General features: G+C 37.7%; 1 long non-coding RNA gene and 1 pseudogene across 1 annotated transcript; both read right to left on the reverse strand.

The window, feature by feature from the left end:
• LOC107647067 overlaps positions 1-22,544 on the reverse strand; it is a 71,826-nt pseudogene that overhangs the window by 7,731 nt on the left and 41,551 nt on the right.
• Positions 665-3,570, reverse strand: LOC110263408. The gene is made up of 3 exons (XR_002348982.1): positions 3,523-3,570; positions 3,298-3,410; positions 665-805 (listed from the first exon to the last, which is right to left on the reverse strand). It is a non-coding gene; the product is annotated as an uncharacterized LOC110263408 (long non-coding RNA).

Here is a 22,544-nt window from a genome sequence, read left to right on the forward strand (position 1 = left end):
ACTTTTTATATTCTCTTTGTTTTTCATTTTAGAAAACAGTCAATTAGAAAGTTGTCGACTTTCAGTGTAACAACTTTGTAAATGTCAACATAACATGTCACAACATAAAAAAATCTTTGTTTTGATTTATTTCCATCCATTTTATATATATTGGTTGATAATGCCATGTTTTAATCTGCTCCTACTCATCAAACACGCAAAATAAACTTCATCATATAATGTACAATTAATGAGACATATGTTCATGTGAATCTGAATTAAATAGCCCACATGCATACATTGTATCGTTTCCCTTTGTTGGTTTGAAGCTTCCTAGCTGTTGAACATATATGGATTGCAAGTTGATAAAACAATTTGTTCACTAGACTTAGGAATATTCAGTCTAATAATTAACCCAAAAAAACATGCATATATCTACCTATGGGTATTATACATGTAACACCCTAACTACCAAAACTCACACTTTCGACTGCGCGGCTCAGATAGATTGGACATTACGACGACTTTTATACTATATAATACTAAAATATGAGCCTGTTTAAAATTTTAAACCGCAATACCGATTTAAAAATATTTTCGTTCGATAACGTACATCCATAGATACCATACAACTTACGAAAAAACTCATAAAGAGTACATCCATATATATATATGGTATTACAAGCATTAGCCAATACCATCTCTATCCCTCTTACAGAATACGTAAAGATAAAGGCGAGGAAACAGTAATAAATAATAATCTAAATCAATACAGAGCATGTCAACGACAACTAAATAAACTCTTCGTGACTTCTGCGCCCATATCCTGAAAGGGGAAAAATGTAGGGGGTGAGAACATCATCCTCGAAAGGGTTCTCAGTAGAGGATTTTTTTGGGAATTACTGTAATAGGATACGTGAAGATAAACCGTACCAGTGATTAATAACCGTCTTATGCCTCTTTTCAAAAACAACGGTTTACAATAAAAGTAAAGTCGAAAATTTTTTCTGAAAGAGGAATCGTTCAATTCTCAAAAACTCAAAAGCCTTTCAAAAAGGTTTATCTATGCTGAACCAAAATAGCCTTTCATATTTTTCCAAACCAGAAACACAAAAACGAAACCAACCATCGGTCCATCACATTTCAACCACGGCCCTAGGTCCAAACACTCCAACCAACAACCAATCACCACAGTCCAACAGAGTCTCAGTCGCAAACACAAATAGGAAGGTTCAAGCACAAACAAACAGTTACAGCAAGTAGAACAAATAGCAGTTAATCACAAGTAATCACAAAGGTAAACCAAGTACAATATGCACACTCAAACAATGTCACATAGATGCATATGATGCATGCCTGTCCTAGTGGCTGATGATATCATCTGTCAGTTATAAAGCCAACCCGACAAGTCCTGGTAACTAACCATTGGACTGTCCCTCTGTCGCGCATCCCCAACTCAATTTATACTCAACATAATCGTGATCATAAACATGATCCATATCCAACACCCTCACTGGTGTATATCCAGGGGGCGAGCTCATCCGGAACTTTCACAGTGTCTGGCCACACTTACGACATAGGGTCAACAGAGTCTCGAGCCTCCACCTGGAATGCATGGTGGCTAGCCACTGCTTTCTTCCAGGGAAACTCATGTCTCAAATAGTGGAAGTGCAACATTCACATTTCATTCAATAGCATATATGCATTCATTCTCAGCCATGGATCAACACCCATCTCAGCCATCCGGCTTAAATTCATAATTCATAGTCAGCCATATGACTCATGACTCATTCGGCAATCAGCCATAATTGAATATCATACACAACCATTCCGACTCATAACAAAATAGCACTTCCACGATTCAACATCATCATTTCGCAAAATCGGCATTTAAGCCATAAATTACTTTTTCTCAATCCACTTTACTTTGAAATAAAAAAAGGATTAAAAAATTAATCCTTTCCAGCCTTGGCTTTAAAATTCTCATTTCTCAAATCATCCCAGGCTCACAAGCCACTTTTACTCAAAGTAAAGTCCTTTTTAAAACAACGCCACTCTCGGCATCCTCTTTCCAAAACTTCTAAAACCATGGAAATTAAAGAGTTATTTGAAAATATTCAAAATCCTCCATCCAACAACTGAATTTTATAACGAAAGTTCCTCGACAGAGTCTCAAGTCTTTAGGGGAGATTAACATAACTCATTTCCTCAAATTCACTTAAATCATTAAAACCTTGGCTTCCTGATTTGAGTAACAAAATAGGATCTAAGCCAAACCAAGTCATGTAATCAATTACTCTTTTCAAAGCCGTTTCCTTTACTTAAACAAAAACCAGCTTCAACCCCATGGAAATTCTAAAGCATTTCAACTGCTCAAAAATTATTTTAGTCTTGCAAACATTCAGAACTCAAAGAGTACTTAAAACTTTTCCCAAAATATTTTAGAATGAAACTTGTCAATAGACGTTTAGGTTCTTTCAAAGTCACTGAAACTTCTCTAATTGAAACCCTCAAATCAATTCAAAGGCATAAACCCCCTTTTTTACATTTAAAATAGCCTTAAAGCATAAGTTTCTTCTAAATGACTTGTTCACAAGGAAAATATAATACTTTTCTTAAGAAAAAAGACTAAATCACAATTTTCTTTTTAATAATTCATTTCAGAAGCATAAGACATCCCTTTCTTAATAATTCAGAAAATATAGTAGAAATCTTTAACTCGTGAGTTTCCGAATAACGTTTTAGTAAAGTCCCAGATTCTACCGGAATTTCGGCAGCACCTCCCCTAAAACTTGGACTTTGTCACCCGGTTCGGGTTCCAACAAAACCGTTGCACAATCCTTTTCAACAGCCCAAAATCTAAAATCAGTTCAAAGGCAAGCCAAATTCAACAGTCACCTCATTTCCATTTTTCAAGGAAACCGTTTCAAAATCAAATCATTATCAGCCAAATAAACTCATTTCTAAAGCTTTAAAGAAACGGTTCAGTAACAATCATTAATCAAAAACCAGATCATTTAAAGCAAGCCAGGCTAAATTCAAGAGTGTATTCTATTTTTCACATTCTTAAGAAAATCCATTCAACTCAAATCAATTTCCAATGGATTAAACTCGATCTCAAAGCTTTAAAAGAATCAACTTCAAAAGCATTTCGTTTCACAAAACCACACAACAATCCAGCCAAACAACATTCATAATCATTCGAGACAATCAAACAATACATAACGATGATACAATCACCAAATCATTGTCTCACATCAATATCCATATGTAATAATTCCAATATATAAAAATATAGTTTTCGGAAAGCGCCCTTACCTCAAAACGTAAATCCATAACCCAAACGTCTCACAGAGTCCTTTCCGCCTCAACTCGAAATGACAGCAACCAACAACTCGGCTCCACTTGATTTCTCCACAATCTTAACAACTCTAATCGTAACATACAACAACCGAAACTCAATCTTATAGCAATTAACGCCACAAACCTCAGCGTATGATAGCGGAACAGTAACTAAAGGGCTTTCATATCGAAAATGCTTACCGAACCGAAGGAGGAACGGCTGAACCGAAACAGTAACAGTCTCCGAACCAGTTCGGTGGTAGCCCGACAGCCACCTCAAGTGGCAACGGCGACGAATTCCAATCACGACGACTGAAACCAACAGGCAGTGACCATAGTATCATCGGAATTCAAAAAGACAGATGCTAATGACAAGACCCTTATCGGCAGGATTTTCCGGCGACGGCAGAAGTAGCCAGAAGCTCCGGCAGTGGTCCCGAAAGTCACAGAACCATACCTCGGTAGTCAGAAACACAGAGGCGCAGCTTCCTTCTCTGACAGCGACATCTGCGGTGGTCTGAACCCTTTTCCGGCGGCGGTTTGGGCTTACCATCATCAGCAACAGCGAGCTCAGATGGTGGTAGCAGCGTGAGGCGATGGCATCTTCTCCCCACCAGCGGCAACCCTCGGCGGCAGCGCACGGAACTCCTCCAGTGGCAACGAGGGTGGAGCTTCTTCTCAATCCGTGGCTCGCAGCTCACGGTTCCCCTCTCAACGGCGTTCTTCTTCTGTTCGCGCCTCCAATGGCACCGGCGAAGGCAGCTTCTGTGACAACGGCAAGGAAGCTCGCGACGGTGACAGGCGGTGTCAGACCCTAGCACCGGTGGTGGCACGGCGTAAACTACCCTCCTCACGGCGCGTCTCTCTCTCGCGCGACTGGCGACGGCGCGGCTAGGAGTGACGGTGTGACGAACAGAGGCGGCGGCACGGCGTGGACCCTCCTCGCGAGGCCTTCCCGCCAGTCTCTTCCCCTCTCGCCTCAGCTCCGATCTGTGACGGGAGACGGCCCGCAAACAACGGCGGCGACCTCAACTGGGCAGGACGCGGTGGCAGAATGTTTCCCCACGTGCAGCAGCTCGGCGTCTCGCTTAGAGGCATCGACGGTGGTGGCGAGACCCAGTGGCGCCGGCGAACATCTCCCTTCTTCCCCTTCCCTCTGCCATTTCATTTCTTTCATTCAAGAAGAAGGGAAAGCAGCGCGTGCTACTGCTGCTGGTGAGGGAACATTTTGAGTGCTATGGCTGGGTCTTGGGGGAAACGGGTTGGTTATGGTTTTCAGGGTTAGGGTTTCATTTTTAAACTTAGGGTTAGGGGCACTTTGGTAAATTCAAATAAAATTGGGAATAATATAGTAATTGAAACCCAAATTAAACCCAACAATAATATCTATAAAGATACTATTTGTTCCTCAATTTCACAAATTACTTTCAATAAAACGTTCAAATCCAATAATTAGGAATAATATAATTAAATCCTTTATTTTCCCAAAACATCAGTATCAATACTTTAAAAATATTAATTATTTAGTCCAAATCATATAAAATCCTTATTATTTCACAACTACCAACTTTATAATTTAAATATAAAAAATAATCTAATAATTGTAAAATTGGATAATAACTATAACTTATTTCAAATTCAATAAATCAAAACTTGCTTTAATTATCTTTAATAAGATAATTTCTGAAATTAAAGCTATAGAAATACTGAATTTGAAATTAGCTCATGATGACCCCTTTTTCAAAGTTCTGGGTCTTACATTCTACCCACCTTATAAAAATTTTCATCCTCGAAAATTGATACAAGACGAAAGAAATTCATAACAGTTCACCCTTGACCACATTTAAGGAAGAAGCAAAAATATCTCATCATATAAACATATATACGGTTTTCAAATACTTAGATTGTCGTATGCTTAAGGATACATAGGGAGAAGTGTGATTGCAAAGTAAACGTTACAAGATAGGCTCAATGCAAAAGATGACACGGTTTAAACATGTGATAGCAAGGCAAGGCGTCGAAGGCTATAAAACAGGATGGGGTTAAAATGATGTGCTCAACATCTGCACACTAATCTCATATCAACCTCAAAGCTTCAACTTTCCAACTCCATCAAGCACTTTACAATCCCCATATTCGATCATAAGCCTAACAACCGCAAATCCGTTCGTAAGGAACAAAACACCCACAACTCATAACGTTGCACACCTACCGCTTCAACTTCTGTATACACATATCACGTCTTAATGAACTAACACATCGTATTACTACGTCTACAAGTCACACGTGATATCAAACAATTCTTGAGTTTACTCAGAAGGATACAAGATTCTAGAAAGGAGAGACAAATGTCAAGGATAATACTCATAGATTTGAGGGAATGCATCCAATTCTAGGTAAACAAGAATTCTCAAGCAATGAAGTTTGCTAGAAATAGTCAACTGATAACTTCAAAAATAACCCTTGGATTAAGGAAATCCAATAGAACCGATAAGAAGAAGAATTAGCACATTAGTTCGAAACAAATTCAAGCTAAGTCAAAGAAGTATGAGGTCTACAGGAAAGAATATCTCAACCCAAGACAAAGCTCACAGAACTTAAGAGCACGATTAAAATACTTCCGAATACATTGTTCATAAAAGAATAAAAAACTTGCAAAAAAATCACTTCACGGTCTGAAAGAGAAGTTAAACAACAAACATCTTTCAAGAGAGTAACAAAAGCATAAACGTGGCTTTGCTTTAATTCAAATTCATGTTGAAGTAGATTATATAGAATGTTAAAAACCAAATGCACACAAGTTTGGCTAAGAGCTAAAATATCTCCTCAAATATGTTAGAAAGATAGTTAGGTGCACCACCTAACCAAAAGCAATCATAAAACTCGGAATAGAAATCAAATGCTTGTTCAAAAATTCCCAAGATCCATATTCAAACAAGCGTGTATAAAAGTTTTAGCAAGGATGAAAGGGAAAGTTAAACTCTATTTAGAAAAAAAAATCCGAGGTAACATTTTCTTATAAATTGATAAAGGAAATAAGTGGTGCATTACGAACGGACAGGTTTCCGATAAATATGGAAGCTTCCCAAAACTTCATTTAAAATGGCGCATGCCAACTTTAAATCAACTTTGTCAAAATTGAACAATGGTTTCAATTACAATCAGGCAACAGAAAAATAAATTTAGTTTAGAACTTCTTCAAAGAGAATTCAAAACTTCAAAAAGTCCGAAACAAGACTCCAAAAGTATACTTGAAATCACCATCTCAGAAGGATATTCAAGAAAATTAGGATGTACTTAGAAAGGAGTCAAGCCATACAAGGAAGGATCTCAAATCAAGGGAGTTCGAACAATATCCACTAGGCATGAGATTCACCAGAGAAGGAAACTAAGATTGGTTGTAGTGCTCACAAGAGATAGAAGAATAATTAAAACAGAATCAAGTATGACATTCATGGAGATGAAAAGCTTAAAAGAGAATGAGTCCGTTGGTAAGAAGAAAGCTATGAGTCCAACATTTTCAAAAGAATAACAATGGCATAAACAATGTAGTATGCTAAACCAAACTCAAGCCAAAAATAAATTAGGTAAAGTTTATCAACGAAAATCAACCAGAATAAAAACTAAAAATCCCTTTCTCTCCAGAATTTTTGAAAAATACCGAAATACATAATCACATAAAGATATGCATTGGAATTGTAGCAAAATTATTAGAAAGTCAAATTTTATTTAAAGTAAGTGCAATCCATAAACCAGTAAAAGTACAGGCGAGGTATTAAAAATAGATAGTTGTTAAACTGTGTAAGTAATCTTCAAAGTTTTATATATACAGATAAGTATATATCTAATTAACAGCAATTTTTATAAAAATCTCAAAATTGGCTGTAATCACTGTCAAATAAGAGAAAAACTAAATCAACAATTTCTCTAAGAATGGACTCAGAATCCGGAGTTAAAAGGCACAGCGCATTAAGACAAGTTCAAAGTTATATCAAAGAATACGTGAGTCAAGAAGAACTCAAACAGAGGAAGATAGATGTAACAAGGACTGCAAACAAGCATATGCAATTAAGATCAAACAATAATGCATATGAATAGAGGAATAGAGTTGAAAAATCAAACTACTTTTCAAAATGATTAGCAAACAAGAACTTCAAGTTAGGATATGAAAGAACAGGTCGACTCGAACAGAATCCAAGATACACAACTGAATAGCCTCGAGAAATAATTTCCAACGTTCCCAAAACCCGCGATTCGTTTTACCCAAAACCCGCATATCATCTATGATAACCCATTAGTGCTTTCATATACATAATTCACTAGTATTAAGCCAGCCAAAATTAATACCAAGAATTATGCAATGCAAGACTAACAGCGTTAATCAATAGATCGTCATGTGCATAAAGCTCTAATTCTCGTCATTCGACAAGACTATTGCATACTCAGATTATGCAACTGAAGCATAGTCAGTCTATTCCTCAGGCTCTACAGGAATGACCGCTCTGATACCATAATGTAACACCCTAACTAACCAAAGCTCACGCTTCCGGCTGTGCGACTCTGATAGATCGGACATTACGACGACTTTTATACTACAGAAATACTGAATTTGAAATTAGCTCATGATGGCCCCTTTTTCAAAGTTCTGGGTCTTACAATATATATCCTAAATATACGTATTACAAAACCATAGGTATGGGTATTATTCCAAGGATTGCCTGAAATGGATGGATTTGGGCCTGAACGTTAGGTCCAAATTCCTTTTAGGACAGCATCCGACTTTACTGATGTCGAGGTGCCGCCGTTCGAGTTTCTTGTGAGGAGGTGGGGGTGATACCTGTAAGGGATTTTGATGCTTATGTTAGCAAGGGTTTAAGCAGGTTTTTTGTAGATTGGGTTCTAAATATACCTGAGTGTGTCACTGTATTTATAGTAGAAAAGATAACCACCTTTTAGAGTAGTTCCTCCTTGAATAGCGGATGATCGTTCCCCTTTTATAGGGAAGTTTCTTAGATCTCCCTTCTAGATGGATAAGAGATATCTTAAGAGTTAGTTATTTATTCAAATAAGTAAGGCTAAACTGCCGTCATCACACCCGACCTTTATGAGGTCGGGTAGGAGTAGATGAAACTACATCCGTCGGGTGGACTTTTATTCCTTTTGGGTCTGGCTATATTTTTTAGGCCAAGATATGAACAGTGCCCCCTATTTGAGTCCGATTTTTACAAGGTCGGGCTCAAGCATTTATAGATCATGCTGATTCCTTGCAGATTTAGCGTATTAGATCGGATAGACTGCCTTTCAAGTATTATATCAGGTACTCGACATATTTTAAATGAAAAGATGTTATGTCTTTTCATATCTTGCGCACGTCACTCTGTGGTTACTTTGGTAATTTCACGCCATAAATGAGGGATCGTAAAATCACCCTTTTGCCCCTAGTGTCTTATAAATACTCAAACTTATTTTTCTTTTTTCTTTTTCGCCTTTCTTTCTGAAACGTTTGCACTTCATCGTCTTCTTTCTTTCAACAAATCCCTTCAACTACTTTTCTTGCATCCATTCTTGCATTAAAGATTTTCTCTATCTTGAGTCTTGGAAAGCTTTGTCTGTACTTTGGAGTGGAACCTTTGTGTCTTGCTATTACAAGTGCCCCTTTTTCCGCTTCGCATTCCTTCAAGTTAGCGTTTTTATTTTTTGAACTTTTGTCTTTGTTTTTATGTTTTGGGTGATGTCGTTGTTATGACTTTTGGCTATGTTTCTTTGTCTGTTGAGAAATTCTTTGGAAAACTTTGCTTCTTTTTCTTTCTTGAATTTGAACATTTGTTACTGCCATCGATCAACCTAAGTGTGGGATTTTTATACTGTTTTGCCCCAAATGGTGCAACTTTATTTGTTGAAGATGGAACCATTTCTGTATCTAATAATGTGATGGTAATTGTTATATTTATGAGAATTTGTAAGAACTATAATCATTTGTTGGTGTTGTTGACGATGACTCGACTTCTTGTGATTGTTACCCGACTTTTTGACTTGTTGTGACGATTTCCTGTTTGTTGCATTATAGGTATAGTTTATATATCTTGGCCAGTTATTCACAACATGTCCTTTAAAATTACATCCGATCTGACCTGGGTAGATATATCTATTCTTACTCCCATCCTTGTTATTGATAGAGAGTATGTCGATATCTTTCGTAGGCACCATAGGTTATATGAAAATCGAGTGGATGAGCGTAGATATGAGATCTTAGTTGCCAGTCCTGAGGAGATGGTGTATTTCCCTCGACTTAGTAACTTGGAACGCCATTTCATATATGTATACTAGTGTTTTTTTTACGAAATTAGGGGTTAGCCTTTTTTTTTACTTCGAATCCGATGTCCTTAGGGTTTGTAAGGTTGTTTCTTCCCAGCTTCATCCCAATTCTTGGGCTTCTTAAAGATTTATCAACTTCTTTGTTGGGAGCTTGACATCCTGCCTTCTCTGAAGGTATTCTTTTATCTTTTTGTCCTTACCAAACCCTTGAACTCCAAGAAACATGGCTAGATCTCCTTCTGAGCTGTTCAAAGGAGGAAGGTTTTCACCATTTTTGATGATTCATTTTATGACTTGAAAATTTACTTTTTTTAAGATCTATTCCGTTGAGGGTGTCCAACCTTTCTTTCTGAATGAAAGGGATGAGCCTATTTTTAGCTTGTAATAGGAGAAGAACCCTGTAGTTGTTAAGTATGGGCTAGATGATTTGGATGAGGTCGAGGAGAGTGTAGTCGCCTGGTGCACAAAATTGTGATCATCAACAATGGCGCCAAAGGACTTGGAGCTCTCAAACGTGAATCACACTTTGTCACAATTCCGCACAACTAACCAGCAAGTGCACTGGGTCGTCCAAGTAATACCTTACGTGAGTAAGGGTCGATCCCACAGAGACTGTCGGCTTGAAGCAAGCTATGGTCACCTTGTAAATCTCAGTCAAGCGAATTCAGATGGTGATGGAGAATTGATAATTAAAAGATAAATAAAACATAAAATAAAGATAGAGATACTTATGTAATTCTTTGGTTGGAATTTCAGATAAGCGTATGAAGATGCTTTGTTCCCCCTGGACTTCTGCTTTCCTATTGCCTTCTTCCAATCATTCATACTCCTTTCCATGGCAAGCTTTATGTTGGGCATCACCGTTGTCAATGGCTACTTCCCGTCCTCTCAGTGAAAATGTTCCAAATGCGCTGTCACCGCACAGCTAATCATCTGTCGGTTCTCGATCATGCTGGAATAGGATCCATTGATCCTTTTGCGTCTGTCACACGCCCAACAATCGCGAGTTTGAAGCTCGTCACAGTCATCCCTTCCCAGATCCTACTCAGAATACCACAGACAAGGTTTAGACGTTCCGGATCTCAGGAATGACTGCCAATAATTCTAGCCTATACCACGAAGGTTCCAATCTTAGATTAGAAACTCAAGAGATACGCATTCAAGCCATTGCTAGTAGAACAGAGGTGGTTGTCAGGCACATGTTCATAGTTGAGAATGATGATGAGTGTCACGGATCATCACATTCATCAAGTTGAAGAACGAATGAATATCTTGGAGAAGAAATAGACTTGAGTTGAATAGAAAAATAATAGTACTTTGTATTAATTCATGGAGAACAGCAGAGCTCCACACCTTAATCTATGGCGTGTAGAAACTCCACCGTTGAAAATACAAAAGTGATAATGGTGGTCATTGGCTTCGGCCCTAGAGGGGGAACCAGAAGAACCAAGATGAAAATACAATAGTAAAAGGTCCTATTTATAGAGGACTAGTAGCCTAGGGTTACAAAAATATGTAATTAATGCAGAAATCTTCTTCCGGGCCCACTTGGTGTGTGCTTGGGCTGAGCATTGAAGCTTCCATGTGTAGAGACTTTTCTTGGAGTTAAACGCCAGCTTTTGTACCAGTTTGGACGTTTAACTCCAGCTTTTGTGTCAGTTTTGGAGTTAAACGCCAGAATTCTTGAGCTGATTTGGAACGCCTGTTTGGGCCATCAAATCTCGGGCAAAGTATGAACTATTATATATTTCTGGAAAGCCCAGGATGTCTACTTTCCAACGCAATTGAGAACGCACCAATTGGGCTTCTGTAGTTCCATAAAATTTACTTTGAGTGCAGGAAGGTCAGAATCCAACAGCATCTGCAGTCCTTTTTCAGCCTCTGAATCAGATTTTTGCTCAGGTCCCTCAATTTCAGCCAGAAAATACCTGAAATCACAGAAAAACACACAAAATCATAGTAAAGTCCAGAAATGTGATTTTTAAATAAAAATTAATAAAAACATAATAAAAACTAACTAAAATATACTAAAAACATACTAAAAACAATGCAAAAAAGCGTATAAATTATCCGCTCATCGCCTTATTCCAGGAATACTATGGCTGAGCTCCTTATCTGGATATCGAAAAATACTTGGGGAATCCGAGCCAAATCCGACTCGAGCTAGGTAGCATTCTTTCTATTTTATAGATATGATTTTGCTGATTTATTTTGGTGGCTAATGTGACCTGACTTTGATATCATACAGAAAAGATGACTCCCAAGTCGGTTGCATAGGAAACTCTTCAGTCTGCCAAAAAAACTGTTGTTGCCCGAACTATCCAATTAAAAGAAGTTAGTGAATATAGCGATCTCTCATCTTTTAAATCGGGCTTAGGCGCGTCAGCCTCGGTAAAAGTTATTGTCGGCCCGACTCCTCAACCGACTCCCCCCTTCTAGCTCGGGAAAGTAAACAACTCTTCCTCCACCTTCCAATCCCGAGCCGAACCATAAAAGGCGTAAGGCTACAAAATCAGTAGGTATTTATGAGCAGAACTTTAATGCAACAGCTTGGAGTGAGAAACACATCCTTCTCCATAGCTATATTAGCATGGATGATGTTTTCGTAAAAAGCCATCTTCAAGTACTTGCCTGGAGCGGAGTTCGGATGGCCGGAGTGTATGCAACTTTGCTGAGGGAATTAGAGAAGACCCCTTGGTGCCACTTAGCGTACTTTGATTGATTTACAAGCTAAGGTGGCATCGTTAAGGGAATCAAAAAAGGAGTTAGAGGGCAAGAAAGAGGTACTTATTTCCGACCTTGGCAAGGCTCAGGAAAGGGTAAAGCAATATGAGGCCGCCTTAACTATGGCGGAGAGCTTAAAAAAGAAGTCCGAGGAGAGTTACACCAGGGTCTTCGGGAAAAAGCTTGAGTTGGTGGATGAGGTCGTCAAGTTTAGGGAAAAATATGTAGAGATGGAAAGGACTATTGTTGAAGGAATGGATGAGTTGGAAGAAAATCTGAAGGTTCAGTTCTGAGTTATAGCTCCCGAGTCTGACCTCTCTCTTATCAGTCCCGACAATATTGTAGCTAATGGGAAGATCGTTCCTGCACCTAATGATGAGGAAGGTGTTCCTATGCCCTATCTGAAGGCCTTAGAAGTTCAAGTTGAAGGCGCTTCTCAGAGCCTTCCTACTCGTATGGACGATGAGCCTACTCCTTCTCAACCAGAAACTCTCCTGACCCTTTCTGCGCAGACCAAAGACGTTTCCAACATGAGTTCTGGTTAACAAATCACTCCTTCGTAATTCAATTTTCAGAATTTGTATGACCCAACTTGTGGGTCTTTTATGAATAATTTGATTTTTTTTTTGTAATAGTTGTAGTGTGAATAATTTGCTTTACTGCTAAAAAAATCTTTTTCCAATACTTGAATATGTGGTGGTTTTTTGCATGAATGAATATTCCTTCATCCTCTATTAGTTGGCGTAGTTCAGTTTTCTGTGACTTAATGATTTTGAGTCACTTGGTAACTTTGGATTCTAATTTTTTAAGTCCCTGAAGACGTCGGTCAAAGTGGCTTGGTCGTTATATTGGATCTTTAATGTTATTTCCCTTAATTGTGTTCCAACTTTAAGTAGTCGGTTTTGTTAAGTTACTTTTGCGATTCGTTTTAGGTCCAACTCTTTCACTTTTATATTTCAAATGAGATCGGACCACGATCTACTTAATTATGTAACTTCTTACACTAATTTGTACCTCGTCGCTTCATTTTGCAGACCATCTAGGTTGGGCAATCATTTTTGTGATTTTTCGAGCTTAAATTAGTGCGTTTGAATGGGAAACTAAATGAAAAAATGAATTATTATTAATAAGAAAAAACAGATTTACATAAGCTTTGTTACTAAGAGTTTTTATTAACCCATTAACCCTTGCTATGGTGCCTCATTGAAATCCCTTTTAGGAAAATCCTTCTCCAGAGAAAACTATGAAGTCGGAAAAAAGAGTACACTAGGGAGAAACGTGCACTTCCTAACTGTGGTATCTTTTTAGATTACATGCGTGCTACGACCTTGGGAGCTCGTTTCCCCTTAAGTCGTTCACTTTATAGTAACCTTTTTCTAGGACTTTGGTGAACTTATAAGGTCCCCTCTGGTTTGCAGCCAGGTTTCCTTCGCCTGACTTCTGTGTTCCGATGTCATTTCGGATTAGTATGAAGTTGTTTGTAGCAAGGCTTCTCCTAATAATTTTATTGTTGTACCTTAAGGTCATTCTTTATTTCAATGCTTCTTCTTTTACCCGAACTTGTTCTTGGACTTTTGGGAGGAGATCAAGTTCTTCCCATTGAGCTCGAATGTTTCCTATCTCATCATAGAATCTAGCCCTTTGAGATTCTTCATTGACTTCTATAGGTATCATGGCCTCTATACCGTAAGCAAGTCGGAAAGGAGATTCTCCTGTTGTTAACCGGGAGGTTATCCGATATGCTCACAAGACTTGAGGAAGCTCCTCTGCCCATGCTCCATTTGCAACTTGTAGTATGCATTTTAACCCGGCCAACACAACTTTGTTCGCAAATTGAGCTAATTGCTCCTATGCTTCTTCTAAGTACTTCTTAATGTTGGGATCTTTAGCCTGATAGGTCCCATTAAATTGAGAGGTTATTATTTGAGAATTAATAAACACAATCAACTTTACTGCCCCAACTTCTTTGGCTAGCCTCAAGCCAACAAATAAGGATTCATACTCGGCTTGATTGTTGGAGGCTAGAAACTCGAATTTCAATAAAAGTTCTATCCGAGTTCCTTCTCGCTCTCCGGAATAACCCCTGCTCCACTTCCAGCTTTGTTGGATGATCTATCTATATATAAGTTATTGGCTGCAGGGCTTCCAAGAGTTTCAGTGTATTCAGCCACGAACTTAGATAGCTCTATTGCCCATTGTAGCATCTGACCTACGTATCCGTTTTTTGTAAGATGTGCTTCATAGACTGATTAGTTCGGACTCTTATAGTATGAGTTTGAAAATAAGGTCAGAGCCTTCCAAATCGGCTTCCTTTATTGAGTATTGAGAACAGGGGTAAAGACTTCAAAGCTGATCCTGCCAAGAATCTAGATAAGGCTACCAGCCTTCCATTTAATTGTTGGACTTCTTTGAGATAGGTCGGGTTTTCATCTCTAATATTGTCTTCCATTTGTTTGGGTTGGTCTCAATACTCCTTTAGGTGAGCATAAAGCCTAAAAGCTTCCCAGTTTCCACTGCAAAGGTACATTTTGAGGGATTTAGTCTCATTCCATGCTTTTTTACTGTGCTGAATACTTCGGTTAAGTCGGACAAGAGATTGGCATCTTTTTTATTCTTGAGAAGCATGTCGTCCACGTATACTTCCATTAATTTTCCAAGGTGAGGTGAGAAAACTTTGTTTATTAATCATTAATATGTGGCTCCAGTATTCTTCAATCCAAAAGGTATGACCACATAACAATAGTTAGCCTTTGAAGTGATGAAAAAGGTCTTTTCCTAGTCCAGCTTGTACATTGGAATTTGGTTGTAACCCAAATACGCATCCATGAAGGAAAGGTATCTATATTCTGAAGCTGAATTTACTAAGGCATCAATGGTTTGGAGGAGATATGGGTTTTTAAGATAAGCTTTGTTGAGGTCAGTATAATCAATGCGCATCTGCCACTTTTCGTTTTGTTTTTTCAAAAGTACCACATTAGCTAGCCACAAAGGGTATTTTACCTCTCTTACGAACCCAGCTTCTAGCAGAGCTTGCACTTGTTCTTCCACGACGTGTGTTCTTTCAGAACTGAGCTTCCACCGCCTTTGTTGAATAGGTCGTGAGCCTGGATAAACAGTGAGCTTATGACACATAAGGTGGTGATGTATACTAGGCATATCAAAGGCTTTCCAAGGAATGAGGTCGGCATTTTGTTATAAGAATTCAACAAGTTTTGCCTTTAATCCTTCATTAAGGTTATCCCCGATGTTTGTTGTCTTCTCTGCCTGATCTTCGTTTTGAACCTCTTCTATTTTTCTGCCGGGTTGTGGTCATAGCTCTTCTCGTGCTTGGACACTGCCGAGTTTAATAGTGTTGACCTCCTTACCCTTTGTATTGTCTCGTAGATTTAGGCTTTCATTATCTCATTTTCTTGCTAACTTTTAATCTTCTTTGACGGTGGCGATCCCTTCTGGGGTCGGGAATTTCATCTATAGGTGAAGTGTAAAAATAACTGCAACTAGCTGATTTAAGGTTGTCCAACCTATTAAGACATTGTAGACTGATGCCATGTTGATCACAATATAGTCAACACTTAAGGTTATTGATTTCATATCCTTACCAAAAGTGGTATGTAATGAGATAAAACCAAGGGGTTGGATAGGTGTATCGCCTAACCTGAAGAGGTTATCCGGGTAAGCCCTCAGCTCCTTTTCATCTAATCCAAGCTTTTTGAAGGCAGTCTTAAACAATATATCGGCCAAACTCCCATGATCTACCATATTTCTGCGGAGGTTTGCATTGGCAAGTGTCATTGTGATCTCAACAGGATCGTCATGACCAGGAGTCACCTCTTGGGCATCTTCCTTAGTGAACGAGGTTATAGGTAAGTTGGGCACTTCATTTTCCTCGCTAACCTGGTAGACTTCTTTTAGATGCCTTTTTCGAGAAGACTTCATTATGTCTTCTCCTGCAAATCCTTCATCAATCATGTGAATGTGTCTGTTAGAGATTTGTGATGGCTGATCTAGTTGATTCCCGTCTTTATCACCTATCTTCCTTTTCCCTGGATTGCCGGACCTATTCGTAAGGTATCTGTCTAACCAACCTTCTCTGGCCAGTTTCTCTATCACATTTTTCAGATCATAGCAATCATTAGTGGAATACCTATATAGTTTGTGGTACTCACAATACTCCGTTGACTTTCAGCTTTCTTGTGCTTAATAGAATGAGGAGATGAAAGTTTTTCAGTGTGACAGATTTTTCTGTAGATGTCAACGAGAGAAACTCAGAGTGTGGTGTAGTTATGATATCTTCGTGGCTTTTCTGAGCTATATTCCTCTTTTTTCTTCGCTTCTTTATCTTTGTCCCGAACTTTGTAGGAGGGTTTTTGATGATTGGAGAATTGACGGTTTAGAATTCACAAATGAATTCTCGTTACAAGTACAGTTTCTAAACCAACAATAATCCTTTCATACAAAAATTTTTGTTTGTCACAAGTAATAAACCCCTAATAATCCTAATAACCAAAGTATTTAAACCTCGGGTCGTCTCTCAAAGGAATTGCAGGGTAGTGTTCTCATTATTGGTTATGAGTTGTATATTTTGGGGTTTTGGATAAGAAACAGGAAAAGTAAATGACAATGGAAATCAAATGACAAAGCGGTCTTGGCAAGGTTTGGTGGTCAAGGATCTATATCCTTATCACTAACCACAACATGAGAATTGGCAAGGATCAATCCCATTAAATCATCCTCTAACTAGTGGTAGAGGAAAGTTAAATGAGCTATATCAATCCAAGTCCATAAGTCCTAACTCTCCACTAATTCAATTAGTGAGAACTAGAGTCAATGGCTCCCAATCATCAATTACTTTGACATTAGTAACTCAAGAATTCCTAAGTTACCATCTCAAGCCAAGAACATAAAATTCTACTCTAACATCCTTCCAAGCATTTCATCAAATACTTAGAAGGCACAAAAGAAAAGCATGATAAATTGACAATAAGAATAGAATCTAACAACTACTAATTGCAAAGAATCAACAATAGAAAAGAAAACAATTATGAAACAACAAAGACATTGAAGAAGAAATGTAGATCTACAAAAGAGAATCCATAAACTACAACTAACAATTCAAAATAATTACAAGAGAAGTAGAAGGCTACAACTATAAGAGAACAATTGAAGATGAAAGAGGAAAATTAAGAGAGAAGAAGTAGTAGATCTAGATCTAAACCTAATCCTAATTCTAGAGAGAACAGAGAGCTTCTCTCTCTAGAAAACCTAACTAAAAGCATGTGAAAACTAAACTAAACTAATTGGTAACTTCTTCATGTGTTTTCTCTTCAATCCTTGGGTTAAATAGCATCAGAAAATGAGTTGGATTGGGCCCAAAATGCTTTAGAATTCGTTGGCCACGAGTTTGCATTTAGTGAATCACATGCAACATCGATGTGTACGCGTACAGTGCACGTACGCATCCCTATACGTGATGCAGTTATGGCAAATCTTATATAGAATCCCTGGATGTTAGCTTTCTAACGCAACTGAAACCGCGTCATTTGGACCTCTGTTGCTCAAGTTATGATCAATTAAGTACGAAGAGGTCGGGCTTGACAGTTTTTTGATTCCTTCATTTCTTCATGAGTTCTCCATCTCTACATGCTTTTTCTTCATTCCCTCAATCCAATCTTTGCCTCCTAAACTTGAAATCACTTAGCAAACACATCAAGGCATCTAATAGAATCAAGGTGAATTAAATTTAGCTATTTTAAGTCCTAAAAAGCATGTTTTCACGCTTAAGCACAATTAAATGAGAATTTACAAAACCATGCTATTTTATTGAATAAATGTGGGAAAAGATGATAAAACTCTCTAAATTCAACACAAAATAAACCCTAAAAATGGGGTTTATCAGTTTTGCCTTGGAATTGGCTCTCTAAGTTGGAATTTCTCCTTCATATTAATGTACTTCTCCGTCCGTTCTTGTACTTCCTACAAAGAGGTCGAATATCGCTTAGATATAGATTGAGAAAATGACCCTTCTCTAAGACTGTTAACCAACCCCATTATTACTAATTTTGGAGGTAAGTTTTGTATTTTCAAGCATGCTTTGTTGAATCTTTCCATATAATCTTGAAGAGTTTTTCCGACTTCTTGTTTAACCCCTAGGAGACTTAGAGCGTGCTTGATTTTGTCCTTCCTCAAAACATGTCACTGTCCTGGGTGGTAAGCTATCAAACCACTTCATTGCTGCTTTGGTTAACGTGGTCGGGAAAGCTTCACAGCGAGTTACATCAAACCCATCAGCTAGGTACATCTGACTTTTAAAATTGCTAATATGGTGCCTTGGGTCAGTCATAGAGATTCATGTTGGGACTTTTGAAGTTTCAAAGAACCCTAGCTCACATGATCTCTTCAATGAATGGATCTTCTCCTCAAAGAGGGCTTTCCCTTGATCAGCCCGAGTTCTAAGGTTGGCCTCTAATTTTGAGAGCTTTTCTTTTAGTTCTCTTCGGCATCGTACCTTCTTTCGCAGATCTCTTTCTACTTCGCGTTGTCGCTCAATCTCCTGTTCGAGTTGCTCCAATTGACCATTGTGCCCGTGTACAAGCCCCGTGATCTTTCGAATGGATTCACCCCAGTGGTGGATTTTCTTATGTACCCTCTCCGACGTTACCCTCTTCGGAGGTAACACGAGTGCTCAGTCATTGTTGTGAGGCTTTGGTTCTGATTCAGATGCTGTATGACCCTCTTCAAATTGATTGTCCGCCATGAGTATGTGTAGACTTCCAAATCCCCAACAACGATGCCAATGTTCCGAGAGTTTTCCGAAACTGATGGATTTGGGCTTGAACGTGAGATCCAGACTCCTTTTAGGGCAGCATCCAACTTTGCTAATGCCGAAGTGCCGCAGTCCAAGCTTAAAGTCAGGAGGTGGGGGTGATACCTGCAACGGACTCCGATGCTTAAGTTAGCAAGGGTTTAAGCAAATTTTTTGTAGATTGGATTCTGAATATACCTGAGTGTGTCACTGTATTTATAGTAGAAAAGATAACCATCTTTTAGAGTAGTTCCTCCTTGAATGGTGGATGGTCGTTTTCCTTTTTTAGGAAAGTTATAACACCCTAACTATCAAAATGTCATGCTTCTGGTTGCGCCACTCTGATAGCTCGGGTATTACGACGATTTTTAAAATTATTTAATACTAAAATATGAGCCTATTTCAAATTTTTTAAACCGTTTAACCGCTCAAGAGGTTACTTATCTGATAACATACAACCACATTTACAAAACAAACCACAATACTTACAAAAGATACATATACATATATCTACATAGAATTAATATTACAAGCAATGCATAATCAGAATCCTATCCCTCTTGTGAAAACTTGTAAAATTAAGGGCGAGGAAAACATAAATGCTAAAACAATACAAAATATCGTGTAAACAGAAATGAGATAGACTCTTCCGAACTTCGTCATCCATATCCTGAAAAGGAAAAACTTGTAGGGGAGTGAGAACATCGTCCTCGCTGGTTCTCACCATAGGGTTAGTGAATTGCTATAATAAGATATGTAAAAACAAAACTGTTTTCATAATACCGTGATCGTTGCTCGTCTTATGAATCATTTTAAAACCAACTATTAATAATCTAAACATTTTCAAGAATCTTTAGTTAAATGGCCAAAATCTGAATTCATATTTGGAATTATCAAACTTACACTGACCCATCACGGCCTCTGGCCCAACAACATATATCACCACCATAATTAACTCACCACCAATACTTAAAACAGAAATTAGTCACAAGCACAAACAAATATAAGGCAAACACACTTAAAGAGCAGTTACAACAAATATCACAGTTATCAGTTAAGCAGAACTTATCAGGTAGGCAAACCAAAACAATTTAAGCACACCCAAACAATGGCAAACAAATGCAGTATGATGCATGCCTGTCCTACTGGCCATGAGCTCACGTGTCGGTTACTTTACCAGAACCTAACACATCTGGTAGCTAACCCAGACATTGGTCTCTAGGTTGCGCATCTCCAAGAGGATCATAAACGAAGGAGAGTGCCTTTCCACCTTCTCCTGGAGGTTTCACGAAGGAGAGTACCTTTCCACATCGAAGGAGTGTGCCTTTTCACCTTGCAACCAGAGAAGAACATGGGGATACAATACGAAGGAGAGTGCCTTTCTACCTTTCCCACATTCACATTACGACAAGAGAGGGAATTTTCACCCTCAACTTGCCATCCAAACATATTTCCAATTTAATACGCAAGCAAGATTACCACCAGACCTTGCCATGCCTCATCATATTCTTAGTAACACCCACAGTCACTCGGACTCAAAATCTTATTTCAAAAATCATTCTTGGCCCACTTTCAAATCACAAACGTATTTAGTTCACATCTTGCCAAGCCAAATTCAAAATCTCTTCTGACAGATCAAAATCACCCGTTTTCAAATCATTCGCTCCATAATTTTGAAATCAAGAGTTATTAATCAACAACTTTGGCAAAGACTCAAGACCCTAGGGAAGAATAACCTGCCTCATTTCTTAAAAATCCTCAGAATCATAGTTACCTAAGTTAAAAACAATTAAATTGAAGATTTAAAATCAAAACCAAAGCATGCAAGCCAAAAGTTCCGAACCAGTTTCAAAACTAAAATTATTTAAGCCCAAAGACCAATTTCTTTTCATTCTTAAATCGGAAACTTTTCCAAAGGCTCGGATTTGTTTAGTTAAAATTTAAAGAATACTTCAAAACATAGACCCCTTCATATTTAAATCAATCGGGAAACATAAACTTTTATTAACCAGCTTAAACTCGAAACACCAATTTCTTAATAAACCAAGAACCACTTCATAGAACCTCTCAAATCCAAATCATTTTCTAAATCACATTTTAAAACAAAATCTAAATTTTTATGAAAATTCGGCAGCATCTCCTCTAAAATTTGGACTTTGCCACCCTTTCGGGTCCCAACCAAACCAATCCTCAACTCTTTTCCAAAGGGTTCAAGACCAAATCAGATTTCAATAGAACCAAATTTAAACTTTAGATATCAAAACCATTTTAAGCCAAATCAATCAGAAATCTCAATTTTAACAAAATTAAATATTATCTCAGTCAAGCAGACAACCATATTCATCCAAAACAAATCAGACGATGCATAAGACTTACATAATCACAAAAAAAAAGTATTTCGCTCGTCATATCAATTTATAACAATTTCACTTTAAGATAAATTAATTTTATAAAAACCCCTACCTTGATAAGCGAAACCACAACCCAAACACGTCTAGGAATTCCTTTCCCCTCGACTCGAAATCAACGGCAACCGAAACCTTAGTTCCGCTTGCTTCCTCAATAGCAGAAACAGCCTCAATCGCAACATGCAAACTCGTTTTCTAATTCCTAAAAACATTAATATCACGGAAATCTTAAAATGCATAACGGAAAACTAATGGCGAGGATTCCGAGATAGAGACACTTACTGGAATAAAAGGAACGATGCAGCAACCACCTCAACATTTAAGCGGCATGCAACAATCAGAACTCGAACCTACGTTATTTATTTTCTTTTATAAGAACTCTAAATAATAAATAAGAATTTACTCAACTTATGATAAAAATTTCTAAAAATATGATCTAAAAAAAATATAATAGATCATAAATATTTAATTAATAACCTTTCAAAATTAGGGATCTTACATAAGTTGCTTAGATCTCCCTTCTAGATGGATAAGAGATATCTTAAGAGTTAGTTATTTATTCAAATAAGTAAGACTGAACTACCGTCGTCATACCCAACCTTTATAAGGGCGGGTAGGAGTAGATGAGACCACCTTTGTTGGATAGACTTTTATTCCTTGTAGACTTGGCTATATTTTTTGGATAAGGGTATGAACAGGTATCATATGGTGAAAGGCTGAAAGCTAATTGAACATAACCTAAGATATAAGGTCAATTTTTTTTAGGAGTGTTTAAGGGTCAGCAAAATTTATTATTTTTTAATCATTATTTTTAGTTATTAATCCAATATTTTTTATTATATTAATCCAATAACATATTTTTCTAGAAATAACTAATGGATTGCCTTAACTTTTTTAATTTTCTTCCAACTCTTCAGTTATTTTAAATAATAAAAAATAATCATCAATTAATAATTATAAATTTATACATTCTA

Source organism: Arachis ipaensis, chromosome B06, assembly GCF_000816755.2.
Source record: "Arachis ipaensis cultivar K30076 chromosome B06, Araip1.1, whole genome shotgun sequence".
NCBI classification, from domain to species: domain Eukaryota; kingdom Viridiplantae; phylum Streptophyta; class Magnoliopsida; order Fabales; family Fabaceae; genus Arachis; species Arachis ipaensis.